Here is a 15,118-nt window from a genome sequence, read left to right as displayed (position 1 = left end):
AACTGCTAAGTCATTCCTTTGTCCCCAGTTCCCACCACAGATTCTGGTCAGGACTGTTGAATGAATGAACTAGAATTTGGATTCAGTGAAGTTCCACAATCTGAGTTTTTTCCAGTGCGGTTTTAAGCAGAAAATCCAACAATTGAGAATGCGTGCTTAACAACAGGGAAAGAATATTAATTCTCTTCCGTCATAACATTTTTGGTAACCCCTTTCTCATTCTATGATTTTTGTTTCTTAAGTCTCCCCCCAAATCCGACCCCTTCCATCCATTGCAGTTGTTGGCCCTAGTGCGGACATTCCGGAATCACGGAGCACCTCCTCACTGCTTCCTGTCTATCCCCGTGATTCTCCACACTACAATCCTGATGATCTTTCTAAAATGCAAATGTAGTCACGCCTCTCTCCTTCTTAAAACCTTCCCTGAGTCTCCAGTTCCCTCTTGATAATATCCAAATTCCTTAACCTGGAAATTCAGGGCCATTCACGATCAATTTCGAACTCTCAGATGCAGCCTCATCACTCACCACTACTCCCCACACACAACCCACCCATGGTCCACGCTTGGATCACTCTGTCCTTTGACCTCCCATACCCCTTCCCCTAGGGGCCTTTGGGGTTCCTTCCACACAGATTGCCTTCCCACCTACTCATACTGTCCACCAGGTGATACCCTCTCAGAGCCCCAGCAGTTGGGAGGGGAAGCTGCTAGTTGGAGCGCTCTCTGGCTGATCCATTTCTTGGGACATTGCTGCCAGCTAGTGGCTGTTGTGTGAACATTTAGGTCAGGGATGGTTTAACCTCAACCTCTCAGGGATTCAGAGAGAAAGATTGCTTTGGAGATAACCCTTCACTGGGACTTTTACAATAAATCCATTTGGTGACCGTGAACCCCGGGATGACTACCCTAAATCAAAATATGACCATATTATTCTACCACTTAATACTCCCCACTGCCTCATGGTGAAGCCCAAATTCTTTAATCTAGAAGATAGGATGCTTCACATTCTGATCCTTGGAGACCTTATCTCCTAAGACACTCCTTCAACAACCTAAGATCCAGCCAAGCTGATGTACTCAGTGTTCCCTGGGCAGCTCCTAAACATGTGATCCTAAAACCTTTTGTTCAAGCTTCTTCTTTGTCCTGCCTTTGGTTTCTCAAAAGAACCTGTCATGTTGTCTATGAAATGTTTGTTCATTCTTTCAACTGTTACATTATAACCAAGCATACATTCTTTCTCCTAAGCTACATGGTATCTTGAAAAAACATGATTCCTAGAGTCAGGTAGAGCTTATTTCAGATTCCTGCTCTGCCACTTGTGATATTAAGATGAAATAAGATAATGTATTAGTAATACACGTGTCAGCTGGAGTAACTCCACATTCTCCCTCCCGCCCTTTCAGAAAGTCTGGTTGTTACTGCCAAGATTTCTGTGAATTCCCAGAGAGCCCTTTCATTTTCTTTTCTTATTCTTCATTTTATATTCCTGCCAAAAAATAAGTTTATTAATTCAACAATGTATCTTTGACATTTTTCCAGATGGACTTGTTTAGGTTAAATGAGTATAAAGCTCCAACTTACTCATCTAGAAAATGGAAATCTTATCTATTGTGCCTACTTATGTAATAAACTTGTTTATTATGTAGAAAAATAATACAGTCCAAGTGGATAGCTATTAGCTGCCTCAATATCTGCTATTCCTTGTTTATGCACTTCTATTTTGCATAAAATAAGTACAGGTTGTATTCCATGAAAGGGATCTATTCAAACCTGTCTTTGAGTCATCGCATCTTATCTTCTCTTTTCCCTACTACATGTAAAGAAAAGTGCATAAAAGTTATTGTGCATTTATTGCAAAATTACACACCAGCTGTCTTGTGCTGAAAGAGGCAGCTAAAGGCTTTAATTCTACGGGCAGCAGATGCAAGTCAAATACCGAAGGCCCCAGGACTGGAAAGTTTTGAGACTGCCCAGCTCATCCTTTGTTATCTTTCCTAGAGTCATATGTTTTTTAATCTCCTTGGTTTGATTTATTAATTTTTATTAATTTTTTTAGGGAGGGAGAGAGACAGAGACATCAATTTGCTGTTCCGGTTATGTATGCATTCATTGGCTGATTCTTGTATGTGTCCTGACCGGGGATCGAATCTGCAACCTTAGCATATTGGGACAACACTTTAACCAACTGAGCTCCCTGGTCAGGGCTCCTAGAGCCATATTTTCAAAGCACTTTATAAGATTTGTTTTTGTTTTGTCTCACCAGAATAATAAAGTAAAACTATACCAAGATCGCTCTTTTAAAATTTAGCTGGGTTTCTAAAATAGAAATAGAAATAGGTGGATTTCCAAAAAGAAATCTATCTGCATTGCTACCTACCTAAGCTCTTTTTCTTTTTCTTTAATTTATGTCTTGTTTTTGTATGTTTTGCTTTTCTTCTTCTCTTGCCTTGATTCTGGCTAATATAAAAATTACTCATCTGATGTAATCTACCAGACGAAGGCAAAGAGGGGCCTTCAGTCTTCAAGGTCATCTCTGGCTCTGATAGTTGGCATCCCCCGAAACCACCGGCTGCAGGTTTTCCAGTGCAAGCTGTTTCCTGCCGTGGAACTCGGGTCTTCTCCTTGCTGAGGATACAGCAGGCAACAAAAATTTGCCTTCAGGAGCTCACACTGTGGTGGGGAAACCCCAGCAAGCAGTGGTTTGTGTTATGGGGGGGAAGGGCTGACTGAAGGACAGAGGGTGATGGCACCGAGGGCAAAGGTAGGTGGGTGGGTCAGTGTGAGATGAGATCATTTGAAGTCTTCCCTAAGAGAGACACTTGAACACAGACTTGAATGAAGCAAGGGAGCAAATCATGCATATATCTGGGGGAAAGATGTTTCTAAGCCAAGGGAACCAACAAGTTCAAAGGTGCAAGGAAAGGACTCTGTTTGGTGTGTTGGAGGGCCAGCAGGGAGGCCAGGGCAGCTGGGCCAGGGGACAGGTCAATGAGGTCAGAGAGAGAAGGCAGGACGCTAGGCCATGCCGGGCCTTGAAGATCAGATGAGGATTTTGGCTTTTCTGTTTTAATGTAAGAAGAAACTTCACAGTTTTGATGCTTAATTTGTGTTAACTACAAGTATACTGAGTAGTTATGCTCAGCAGGTTAGTTAACATAGGGTTAATGAGCAAATTCAACTTCCTAGGGCATCTTTTACAACTGTGAGGGGACTGACACAATTCCCACATTGCAACACACACAGTTTCTATAATAAAAATACAACTGTAAGGTTACAACAACCCACAGAAGAAAATGATGAAAATAAACTTCTGACTGTTGGAGGGATTTTGTTCTCCCCTGAATGTAAAGAACTCTTAGAATTTCAATTGCTCTCTAAGCTGGAAATAAGTAGACTGTACAGATAAGCATAGATTTAACCTACACTTTATAAAAACTGGTAGGTAGATATTTCCTCACCTTCCTTCTTTCTAATCAGAGGGTACAAGATTCCCTGGTGTTTAGTATTTTCAAAAGCACTCGTGCCAACATGCTTTGCTTGGAGTCTCTCATAAAGCACCATGGACACTTGTGGCCTAGGAGTTACTCATTTTAGGTCTTGCCTCTTTTCTAATACATACATGCAATGCTATACATTTCCCTCAAAACATCTCACAAACTTTGATGAGTGTCGTTTTCATTTTCATTTACTGCAAAATATTTTAAAATTTCTCTTGAGATTTCTTCTTGTGACCCATGGGTTGTTTAGAAGTTTTGTATTACTTGAAGTTCATTTAACACTTCAATGCGCGTACGTGTTGGAATCATCCAGCTCCCGCTGTGACGTGGACTTCCAGTTTGGTCCCACGTGGTCTGCGAGCGGGCGTTGGGTGACTTCTGCTGTGCTCCTGAGTGCACCGGGCTGTGTCGGCTTGGGAGGAGGGCTTTTGTGGGTGAGACGAAATGGCTCCTCTTATCAATTTCAGGGCAGCTGTTCCGGGCTTTTAGCTTGCCTGAGTGCTGCGACTTCTCAGCTAGTTTCTGGAATTCTCATAAAGGCTTTTCGAACTGCCTGTTGTTGTTAAGTCAGTGTCTCTGTGCAGGAAGAGAGTCCAGGGCCTCTGATTCCACTGTCTTGCTGAGGTCACACCTCTCAGGCAGACTGATGTCTGTAAATAGTACGTACACATGGAAGCTGAGAATCTTTGCATTGATTCCCTTTAAGCTAACTAGGCTCACATGCCCCTTGGAAAGTTTTTTCGAACCCCCAGGAGCATGCATACCCAGTATGAAGACCACTTTTCCGGAGAGTCCAGATTAGTATCCCTCTGGATATGAAGTTTGGTTTCCAGCTCTGCCCCTGGTCCACTGTCAAGGTGGCAGTTCCCTAAACTGGGTCCCCTCCATCCCCACTGAATGGTTCTTTCTGCAGCTCTGCTCCTGTTCTCCCACACTCCCGAGGGAAGCCTTGGCTTCCGAATGACCGCAGTCAGGTTCTCAGGATGGGTACAGTTCGTTAACAACGTCCTTCCTCTGCCCTGCCAAAGTGAAAAGTGTAAGCAATCCTACTTCACAGATTCTCAAGCCCAGGCTCCCCACACACCTTCCCTGTGGAACTGAGCATCCGTGGACACAATGTCTCTGGGACAACGCTCCAGATCATTGGGTGTCTGGCAGCATGAGTGTCTGTTTTGTCCTGGTCTGCCCCCTGTGTCTGTGGTTTGGTAGGTATCTGGGTCTATTTGTGGCTAGGTTCTTCACACTGTTAAAAGTGTATGGACCTAACCACCTGAGCCAGGACCTGGGCCTATTCTGGGAGCCTTCTGATCTGCTATCCCCATGCCCCAGGCCTTGGCTATCAGGAACTTGATGGGGGTGTTCAATAAATGGAAACTAAAAACCTTAACCAGGGACTCAAATCAACGAATTGGAGCAGAAGGAAGAAATAAACATTCAACCAGAACAGAACAGAGAAACAAGAAAAAATGAGGAGAGGCTTAGAAACCTCCAGGACAACTTTAAACATGCCAACATCCAAATCATAGGGGTGCCAGAAGGAGAAGAGGAAGAGCAAGAAATTGAAAACTTATTTGAACAAATAATGAAAGAGAACTTCCCCAACCTGGCAAAGGAAATAGACTTCCAGGAAGCCCAGAAAGCTCAGAGAGTCTCAAAGAAATTGGACCCAAAGAGGAACACACCAAGGCACATCATCATTAAGTTACCCAAGACTAGAGATAAGGAGAGAATCTTAGAAACAGCAAGAGGAAAGGAGAGAGTTACTTACAAATGAGTTCCCATAAGATTATTAGCTGACTTCTCAAAAGAGATCTTACAGGCAAGACGGGTCTAGAAAGAAGTATTCAAAGTCATGAAAAGCAAGGACCTACATCCATGATTGTTCTATCCATCAAAGCTATCATTTAGAATGGAAGGACAGATAAAGTGCTTCCCAGTTAAGGTCAAGTTAAAGGAGTTCATCATCACCAAGTCCTTATTATATGAAATGTTATAGGGACTTATCTAAGAAAAAGAAGATGATCAAAACTATGAAGAGTAAAACAATAACAAACTCACAACTAGGAACAACTGAACCTAAAAAAAAACCCAGCCAAAAACAAACTAAGCAAACAACTAGAACAGGAACAGAATCACAGAAATGGAGATCACATGGAGGGCTATCAGCAGTGAGGGAAAGGGGGGAGAATGAGGGAAAAAGTACAGGGAATAAGAAACATAAACAGGCCCTGGCTGGTGTGGCTCAGTGGGTTGAGCACCAGCCTGCAAACCAAAGGGTCATTGGTTCAATTCCCAGTCTAGGGCACATGCCTAGATTGTGGGCCAGGTCCCCAGTGGACTTCAACTAGGAGAGGTAAGTTTGCTCACTGTAGTGAACTCTGTTTTTGCAGCCTGTCATCCATTCTTCTCAGGGAGGACTGCTTCTTCCCTACTGTCAGCCCATATTTGTGGTGGAGTTGATTTCACCTTGAACTCTAGGGGTCAGCCTGTGGCCCTAGGCATGGTCAGATAAAACATCACATTACTCTAGCCACAATGGTCAGTTCCAGAATAGACCCATGAGTTAATTAGATCAATGAGATGCAGTGATTTTTAATGGGGACAGTTGGGAGAGAGTCAGCCACACTTTTTAGCCACACTTGAGCCCAGAGAGCGAGCTGCAGTCACCTCGTACCACAAGGGAAAAGACAGCCTGTGTGGGTGGAGCCACCGTGGACAGGGGACAGGGAGAAGCGGGGCTGAAGTGCAGCGATCTCGCCTGCAGCCCGGCTTCGTCATCACAGGAGCCACTGAAGTCTCTTTCCTTGAGCCGAAACGGACTGCTTAGCTATAAAGTCAACTTAGAACACATATTGGCTTCCAGGGAGTAAGTCACTCCAAAGCACTGTATTCGACAGTCCTGCAGTCGATTGACTTTTCAGGGGGCTGGTCCTGCGGGGAAGCCACGCCCACTCTGGCGAAGAAGTGCGCAGGCTCTAGAGCCAGACACTTGGAGTTGATTGACGGTTTCTTCGCCATTCTGAGCTTCAGCTTGTTCGTCCCGTAAATGCAGACATTAATAGCTCCCCTGTGATTATTTTCTTATCTGGTAGTAGATTTTGTGAGTGCAAAAGACTATTACAGCATCTTGGGTTTTAAATTAATATTAAATCTTTCATCTACACACTCCAAACCTTGGTTTTATTCGAGTCTTAGAAGTTCAATTTCAAGTATACTATTCTATTTCTGAATTGCTCATATTTACATGAAAGTAATAATTAGGAGTAAGCGGATCTTTTGTTATTGTTCAGGTAGTAATGCAGGCAGGACAAACTAAACTGTGTTAAACAACCCCATTTTCAAACTTATAAGATGTAATTCTATTAAATATTTTAAACTGAATTTTATAAATTTCCTATACTCTCTTTTTATTTTACACCTCTCATATGGCTAATCAGTAAATTCTCATCCCAAATGAACACATCCTTTCCAGGTACTTAACAAAAATTTGTCATACGTGTCAAACATATAAATCTAACAGATCTGGTTGTCGAATTAGACTTACAGACTTAAATTTCCTTACATCTCACAGGTCTAACCTATCAAATCTGGCTAACCTACCAAATTCTTCAATAATCACGTTATTTCAAAATTACACTTTAAATGCCATACACACGCACTTATTTTGAACCCAAAAGTATTAATATGATAGGTTTTCTTTATCATCTCTATATTTAATTCTAAGCTTTTTCAGGTTTGAAAAGCCACTTACTCGCTGAGGAAGAAGTTGTAGCATCTCCAGTGAGTTCAGGTTACTGGGTCAGTGCCTCACAACCACGATAGAGTTTCCATCCAGGGCGGCCACCTGGAGGGGACCAGCTTAACAATTCATGGCTGTGCTATATAGTTACCTGCTATACCTCAGGAAGCCTGAGGTTGACATTTTGAAAAAGTGGAGGCTACTGGGCTGACCGTTTATTAACCAATAAGGTCACTATCAGTCTGGGGTTGGACACTGGGGAGCAGGACCTGCACACTGCAGGCTTCCAGGAGGATTCCACCCGAGCCACGTGCGGACACTGTGAGTCTGTTACAGTCACCATAGTGACAGGAGACCGCTAGTCTGCTAGTCCACCCGCTTCTCCCGGGTTCAGATGACACCCTTCTGCAACTCATCTGATCAAAGTTTGCAAGCTCACCCAGGGTGCAAGGAAGGAAATTTCTATCACACAATTTGAGTGGCCTCTTAAGCTCTCTTAAGATATTTCAATACAATTGTTCTTTCGAAACTACTGAGAGCTTTTCGGCCTTCTCCCAAGAGTCTGATATAATTGGTGTGGGTGGAGTCTGGGCGTGGGGATTTTCCAAAGCTCCCCACATGATTCTGCTGTGCAGCTGAGGCTCAGAACCACCATAGTGACTTCTTCTCCAGCTCTAAAGACATATTAACTTTCTTCCTTTTAGTTCTTTTTTGACCAAATTAAGAAATACCTTCCTATCTTGTAATTGCAAAGGTAATCTATCGTATTGTCTTTTCTAAAAGCTTTCTATTCATATTAAGGTCTTTAATACTCTAGCAATAGACTGTTATATTGTAAGATAAGGATCTAATTTTGTTTTCTCCCTAGTAGATAATCCATTGTCCAAATACCATTTATTTTAGGAAATCTGTGTCTTTTTCTTCTTAATTTTTTCTTTTGAAATAATTTTAGATTCATGGGCAGTCACAAAGACGGTACGTAGGCCCTCTGTGCCCTTCCCCCAGTTTCCCCGGTGGTTGCTGAGGTAGAAAACCTGTTTTCCCGTGTTTCTTCTTCGCTCTCACACCACTGCCACACTCAGCACTTCTGATACCAGGTGTGTGTGGCTTCCCCTGCTGCAAGCAATGCACTGCAACACCAGCTGGATGCTCTACAATTTCACTCAGGTCTGACATAATCTACCTAGATACAGCACCTGATCCCATAGGCGAAGGGCTCAGCCCTACAAAACTATGCCCCACTGTCCCTTCAGATGCCAATCACAAATGGTAGGTGCCCAGGTTAGCTATAACTTCTGTCTAACTTGGCTACAAATCAGCTGTTCCCATGACTTCCTTGCCCTTGGACTCAATCATTTGCTAGAGTGGCTCACAGAACTCAGGGAAACACATACTTATGTTACCGGTTTACAGAAGAATATGATCAAGGACACAGTTGAACCACCAGGTGAAGAGATGCACAGGACCGGGTCTGGGAGGGTCCTGAGCACAGGTGCTTCTGTTCCGTGGAGTCGGGGTACGTCACCCTCCTGGTAGGTGGACGTGTTCACCTGTCTGGAAGCTCCCCGAGCCCCAGGCTATTGGGGTTTGATGCAGGCTTCCTTATGGAGGCACAATCCATTATTAACTCCATTTCCAGCCCCTCTCTCCTCTCTAGAAAGTGAAGGCGCTACTGAAGATTCCAAACTTCTAATCATGGCTTGGTCTTTCTGATGACCAGCCCCCACCCAGGACTCATCCAGGAGCCCACCCAAAGTCACTTCATTAGAACAAAAGACACTTCTCTCACCCAAGAAATTCCAAGGGATTTAGTACACTGTGTCAGGACCGGGGTCAAAGACAAATATTGGAACGGAAGATGCTCCTAGTGTTCTTATCATTTAGGAAAGTATAAAAGGTTTAGGAGCTCTGAATCCCTTTCTGAGTCAGAAACCAGGGGCAGAAACTAGTATTTATTTTTCTGTTACCTCACAGTTATGTCTTACATAATCATGACACACTATCCAAACCAGGACTGTGATATTGGTACAATGTATGCAAATAGTTCTGTGTTATTTTATCACATGTGCATATTGCTGTAACCATCATCACCACAATCAAGATACAGAACTGTTCTGTCAGTACTTTCTTTTAAAATTTTTTTTAAATTTATTTTTAGAGAGGGAAGGGAGGGAGAAAGAGAGAGAGAGAGAAACATCAATGTGCGGTTGCTGGGGGCCATGGCCTGCAACCCAGGCATGTGCCCTGACTGGGAATCAAACCTGTGATGCTTTGGTTCGCAGCCCGCCCTCAGTCCACTGAGCTACGCCAGCCAGGTCTTACTACTTTTAAAATATTTATTTATTTGTTTGTTTATTTATTTATTTATTTTTTTTTTTGCGGGAGAGGGGAAGGGAGAGAGAAACAGAGGGAGAGAAATATCAATGTGCAAGAGATATATCATTTGGTTGCCTCTTGTGCACCCTCAACCGGGGACCTGTCCTGCAACCAGGCATGTGCCCTGACAGGGAATCCAACCGCAACCTTTTGGTTCACCAGCATTCTACCCACTGAGCCACAGCAGCCAGGGCCCTTGTACTCTGTATGATCACACCTGTCCCACTCATCCTCTCATTCTTTTAATGGTGTCCTTCAAAAATCAGAAGTTTTGAGTTGAAAAAGAAAACAAACAACCCACTAAAAAATGGGCAAACATTTGAACAGACACTTCACCAAAGATGATATATGGATGACAAAGAACCTCATAAAAAGATTTTCAATATCACTAGTCATTGTGAAAATAAAAATTAAAACTACAATGATATTCTTTTGTAAAATAGATCAGCAGTTTTTTTAAAAGGTAAATATATACCTATCCTGCAATCCAGCTATTCCTAGGAATTTACCCAAGAGAAATAAAAGCATGTATCCATACAAAGACTTCTACAGGAATATTCATAGCAGCTTTATTTGCAGTGGTCACAACCTGGAACAATCAAATTGTTCACCAATAGATGAATGGATAAACGTATAAATGTATGGCCATACAATGGAATACAACTCAACAATAAAATGGATGAAATGTTTATGAATACCACAGCATGCATGAATCTCAAAACAATTATTATGCTGAGTGAAAAAACAAATAAGAGTACATACTGTATGATTCCATTCATGTGAAATTCCAGAAAATGCAAGCAAATTTACAATTACTGCAGTAGATTCAGTGGTCACTGGGAACCAAGTGGAAAGTGGAGAGAGAGAGGGGTTACAAAAAGCATGAGGAAATTAGGGAGCTGAGGGATGTATTCATTATGTCAATTGTGGTGATGGCTTTATGGGTGCATACATGTGTCAAAACTTAGCAAATTATACACTTTAAGTATGAGTAGTTCATTGTATGCCAGTTATAACTCAATGAAACTGTCAAAAACAAACAACACATTAAAGATTTACTTCTTTTTTAAAAAGAGATTTTATTTATCTATTTTTAGAGAGAAGGGAAGGGAGGGAGAAAGAGAGGTAGAGAAACATCAATGTATGGTTGCCTCTTAAGCACCCCCTACTGGGGACCTGGCCCACAAACCAGGCATGTGGCCCTACTGGGAATCAAACCAGTGACCCACTGGTTCACAGCCTGTGCTCATTCCACTGTGCTATACCAGCTAGGGCTCTTTTTCTTTTTTTTAATGTAGCTATAAACTTTTCTCTTAGTTCTGCTTGTCGGCATCCTATAAATTTTGGTATGTTGTGTTTTCATTTTCATTGTCTCAAAACAGTTTCTGATTTTCCTTGTGATTTCTTCCTTGGTCTATTGTTTGTTAAGAGTGTTTTGTTGAATTTTCACATATTTGTAAATTTCCCAATTTTCTAATTTCTAATTTCATTCCACTGTAGTCAGAAAAGAAACTTGGTACAATTTTAATTTTCCTAAATTTTTATTAGGGCTTGTTTTGTGGACTAACATGTGCTCTGTTCTGGCAGGTGGCCCGTGTGTGCTTGAGAACATGTATTCTTCAAATGTTTGATGACAAAAGAAGAGCTGACCTTCAGTGGCAAACACACAATGCAGTATACAGAGAGGATGTGTTGTAAAATCGTACACTTCAAACCTATGCAATTTTATTAACCAATGTCACCCCAATAAAGTTAATTTTAAAAAGGACGTGCATTCTGCTGATGTTTGGGGAGTGTTCTCTCTCTATATTTTAGAATCTATTTGTTTACCATGTTGTTTAGGTCCCCTGTTTCCTCATTGATCTTCTGTCTGGTTGTTCTATTCATTGTTGAAAGTGGGGTTTTGAAATATCATATTATTTTGCATTACTGTCTATTTTCCCCTTCAGGTATGACAATACTTGGTTCGTATATTTCAATGCTGTAATGTTAAGTGCATCTGTGAGGCCTGTCCAGAAAGTATCAAGCCACATGCTATGAAAAACAGACCCATTTATTGAAGAAGATACAAGACATGAGAAACACAGTACGTAGCACAATGACACCAGTCCCCTGCAAAGTAGGCACTTTGGGATCTCACTCAGTTCTCCCAGCGTCTCTTCCACTGTTCAAAACACTCTGTAAAATCCTGGGTTGGAATTGTCATCAACTGCCCAGTTGTATTCTGAAATCTCTTCCCTTTCAAAGTGATTTTAGTTTTGGGAAAAGCCAGAAGTCACAGGGCCCCATATCTGGGCTGTAGGGGAGCTGAGTCACCTGGGTGATTTGATGTTTCCCAAAAAAACTCTGCATAAGTCGTGATGTACAAGCGGGCCCGTTGTGGTGATGACACTGCCAATTGCCAGTTTCCCATAGCTGCGGCCGTTTTTGTTGTATCGCATCTCTCGGCTGATGAAGAACATTGAGCTAGTGCTCCTTATTAACTGTTTGGCCTGGAGGGGCATACTCGTGATGGACAACATCTTCCCAATCGAAAAACACAGTTAACGTGGTCTTCATCTTGCTGAAACTTTGCCACACCTTCTGCGGTTGTGGAGAACCAGGTGACTTCCATTGGGACAACCGGGCCTTGGTTCCCAGATCACAGCTGTGGACCCACGATTCATCTCTGGTTATGACCTTCTGGAGGAAATCTCGTTCACTGGTAGCGGTTTGAATCAAGTCATTAGCAACTGCAGCACGATGTTCCTTCTGCTCTGGTGGCAGAAGCCGTGGAACAAATTTTGCCTCAACACATTTCATGCCAAGATCCTGCATCAAAATCTCAGACACAGTAGTTTTTGGAATCCCCAGACCAGCTTCTAGTTCTTGCACTGTCACCGATCTTTGTTGATTGCAGCCTGTACACGTTCAACATTCTCAGGTGCTCTGCTTGTTGCAGGCCTTCCAGAACATGGATCACTTTCAACAGATTATCAACCATCTTTGAAGTGTCTGCACCACACTTTTATTTGTGCTGCACTCACTGCATCATCCCAAGAAATCTTCTGAATCATCCGAAAAGTTTCTACAGAGGAATGTTCAAGCTTAATGCAAAGTTTGACACAGATTTGTTGCTCTACCCGCTCAGTCATTTTGAATGCAACAGCCACACAGTACACATGTCACTCAATGACGTCTACTGCCCCACTGACTAGTACAGTGAAGTCATCATTGTTCACACATGCACATTCCAGTCCACTCTCCTCAGCTGCCAGGCTACATGGATATTGAGCAAACTGTTCTTGTTGTATTAACAATGGCTGGACTCTTTCCAGACAGACCTCGTATTTTTACAGTTGTTATATCTCCCTGGTGAATTGACCCTTTTATCATTAAATAATGTGCTTCTTTGTCTCTTACGCAAGTTTTTACCTTAAAGTCTATTTTGCCTGATATAAATATGGCCTTTTCTACTCTTTCGTTTACTATTTGCATGGAATATTTTCCCTTCCTTTTACTTTCAGCCTATGTGTGTCTTTACACACATAGCCCCTGTAAACAGCGTATGCTTAGGTACAGCGTATTTTTTAATCCATTCGGTCACTCTATGTCTTTTGATTGAGGAGCTTATCCATTTACATCTGTAGCAATTATTAAAAGGAAAGACTTCCTATTGCCACTTTGTTCATTGTTTTCTGTCTGTCTTACAGCTACTTTGTCCTTTTTTCCTCTCTTTCTGCTTTTTTTGCGTGTTGTTGATTTTTTCGTATTGACATGCTTTGGTTCCTTTCTCATTTTTCTATTGTGTATCTTCTACGGGTATTTCCCCCCTGTGGTTACAATAGGGCTTACACAAAATATCTTACAATCACTTACCTTAAGCCAATAACAATTTAACTTCAATTGCATACAAAACCCTACTGTTTTGTATCTCCCCACCCCATTTGATGTAATTGATGTCACAAATTACATTTTTATATAAATTGTATCCATTAAAATCATTTTATCATTATATTATTTTTATGCTTTTGTCTTTGACATTCTACACTGAAATTAAAGCGATTTTTGCAACACTGTTACAGTGTTACAGCAGTCACACACCACATCACAGTGCTTTGGTCAACAACTACCACATGCACCATGGCAGTCCCATAGCATTGTAATGGATCTAGAAAATTCCTGTCACTTTGTGACATCATAGCCATCGTGACATCACAGCCCATATCATCATTGATGTGTTTGTGGTGACGCTAGTGCACTGCAGGTCATATGAAAATACAGCACATACAATTATCAAGTACACAATACTTTATAATATAATATACAACTATGTTACTGGTTTGTGTATTTGCTCTACTATACTTCTTAACCATTACTTTAGAATGTACTTTCTCTACTCATTTAAAAAAAAGCTTGCTGTAAAACAGGACATCATGTTACATGGGCAGCAGCCTCATACATCTCATGTTCACCGAGTTGCTTAATTACATCATTTCTATGTGCTCGGTTTAATCTTGTGCCGTTTTGTACAGTAACGTGCTGAACAGCCTTGTAGCCGAGGAGCAATAGGCTGTATCATACGGCCTAGGTGTGTGGTAGGCTCTCCATCTAGGTGTAATTGTGATGTTTGCACGAGGACAAAATCACGTAACGATGCATTTCTCGAAACATAGCCCTGCCATTAAGCAGCACATGACTACAGCCTCCCTTTGTCTGTATTTTTGCCTTCACCAACAAGTTGTACATTTTTACATGCTTTCATGTTTTTGTCTAGCCTGCTTTTGTTTCGACTTGAGTCATCCCCTTAGCGTGTCTTGTAAGGCAGGGCTAGTGGTAACGAATTGCTTCAGTTTTTGTTTACCTGAGAAAGTATTTCTCCTTCATTTTGAAAGGCAGTTTTTCTAGTATTATTGGTTTGCAATTGTCTTTTTTCTTTCAGCACCTTGAACATACCACCTCACTTGTTTCTGGCCTGTGAGATTTCTCCTGGGAACACAGTGTTAATGTGGGTTCTCCCTTGTATACAGCAAGTTGCTTCTCTCCTGCTGCTTTCAAGACTCTCTCTGTCTTTCACTTTGAACAGTTTGATTATAATGTGCCTTGGGGTGGGCCCCTTGGGAGTCATTATACTTGGAGCCATTGAGTGTCTTGAATACGGATGTCCATTTCCTTCCTTGGTTTGGGGAGTGTTTTGAACACTATTTCTTCAGTAAGCTCTTTCCCTTTCTTGCTTTTGTTTTTCTTCTGGAGCTCCCATATCACATATGCAGGCATACCTTGCTTTATTGTGCTTTGCTTCATTGCATCTCACAGATGTTGCATTTTTAAAAATATTTTTATTGATTATGCTATTATAGTTGTCCCATTTTTTCCTCCCCTTTATTCCCCTCTTTCCTGCACCTCCCCTCCTACCATCATTCCCCCACCTCAGTTCATGTCCATGGGTCATACATGTAAGTTCTTTGGCTTCTCCATTTCCCATACTGTTCTTAACCTCCCCCTGTCTATTTGTACCCACTATTT

Source organism: Phyllostomus discolor, chromosome 5 (assembly GCF_004126475.2).
Source record: "Phyllostomus discolor isolate MPI-MPIP mPhyDis1 chromosome 5, mPhyDis1.pri.v3, whole genome shotgun sequence".
Lineage (NCBI taxonomy): Eukaryota > Metazoa > Chordata > Mammalia > Chiroptera > Phyllostomidae > Phyllostomus > Phyllostomus discolor.
Note: the sequence above shows the minus strand (reverse complement) of the source record.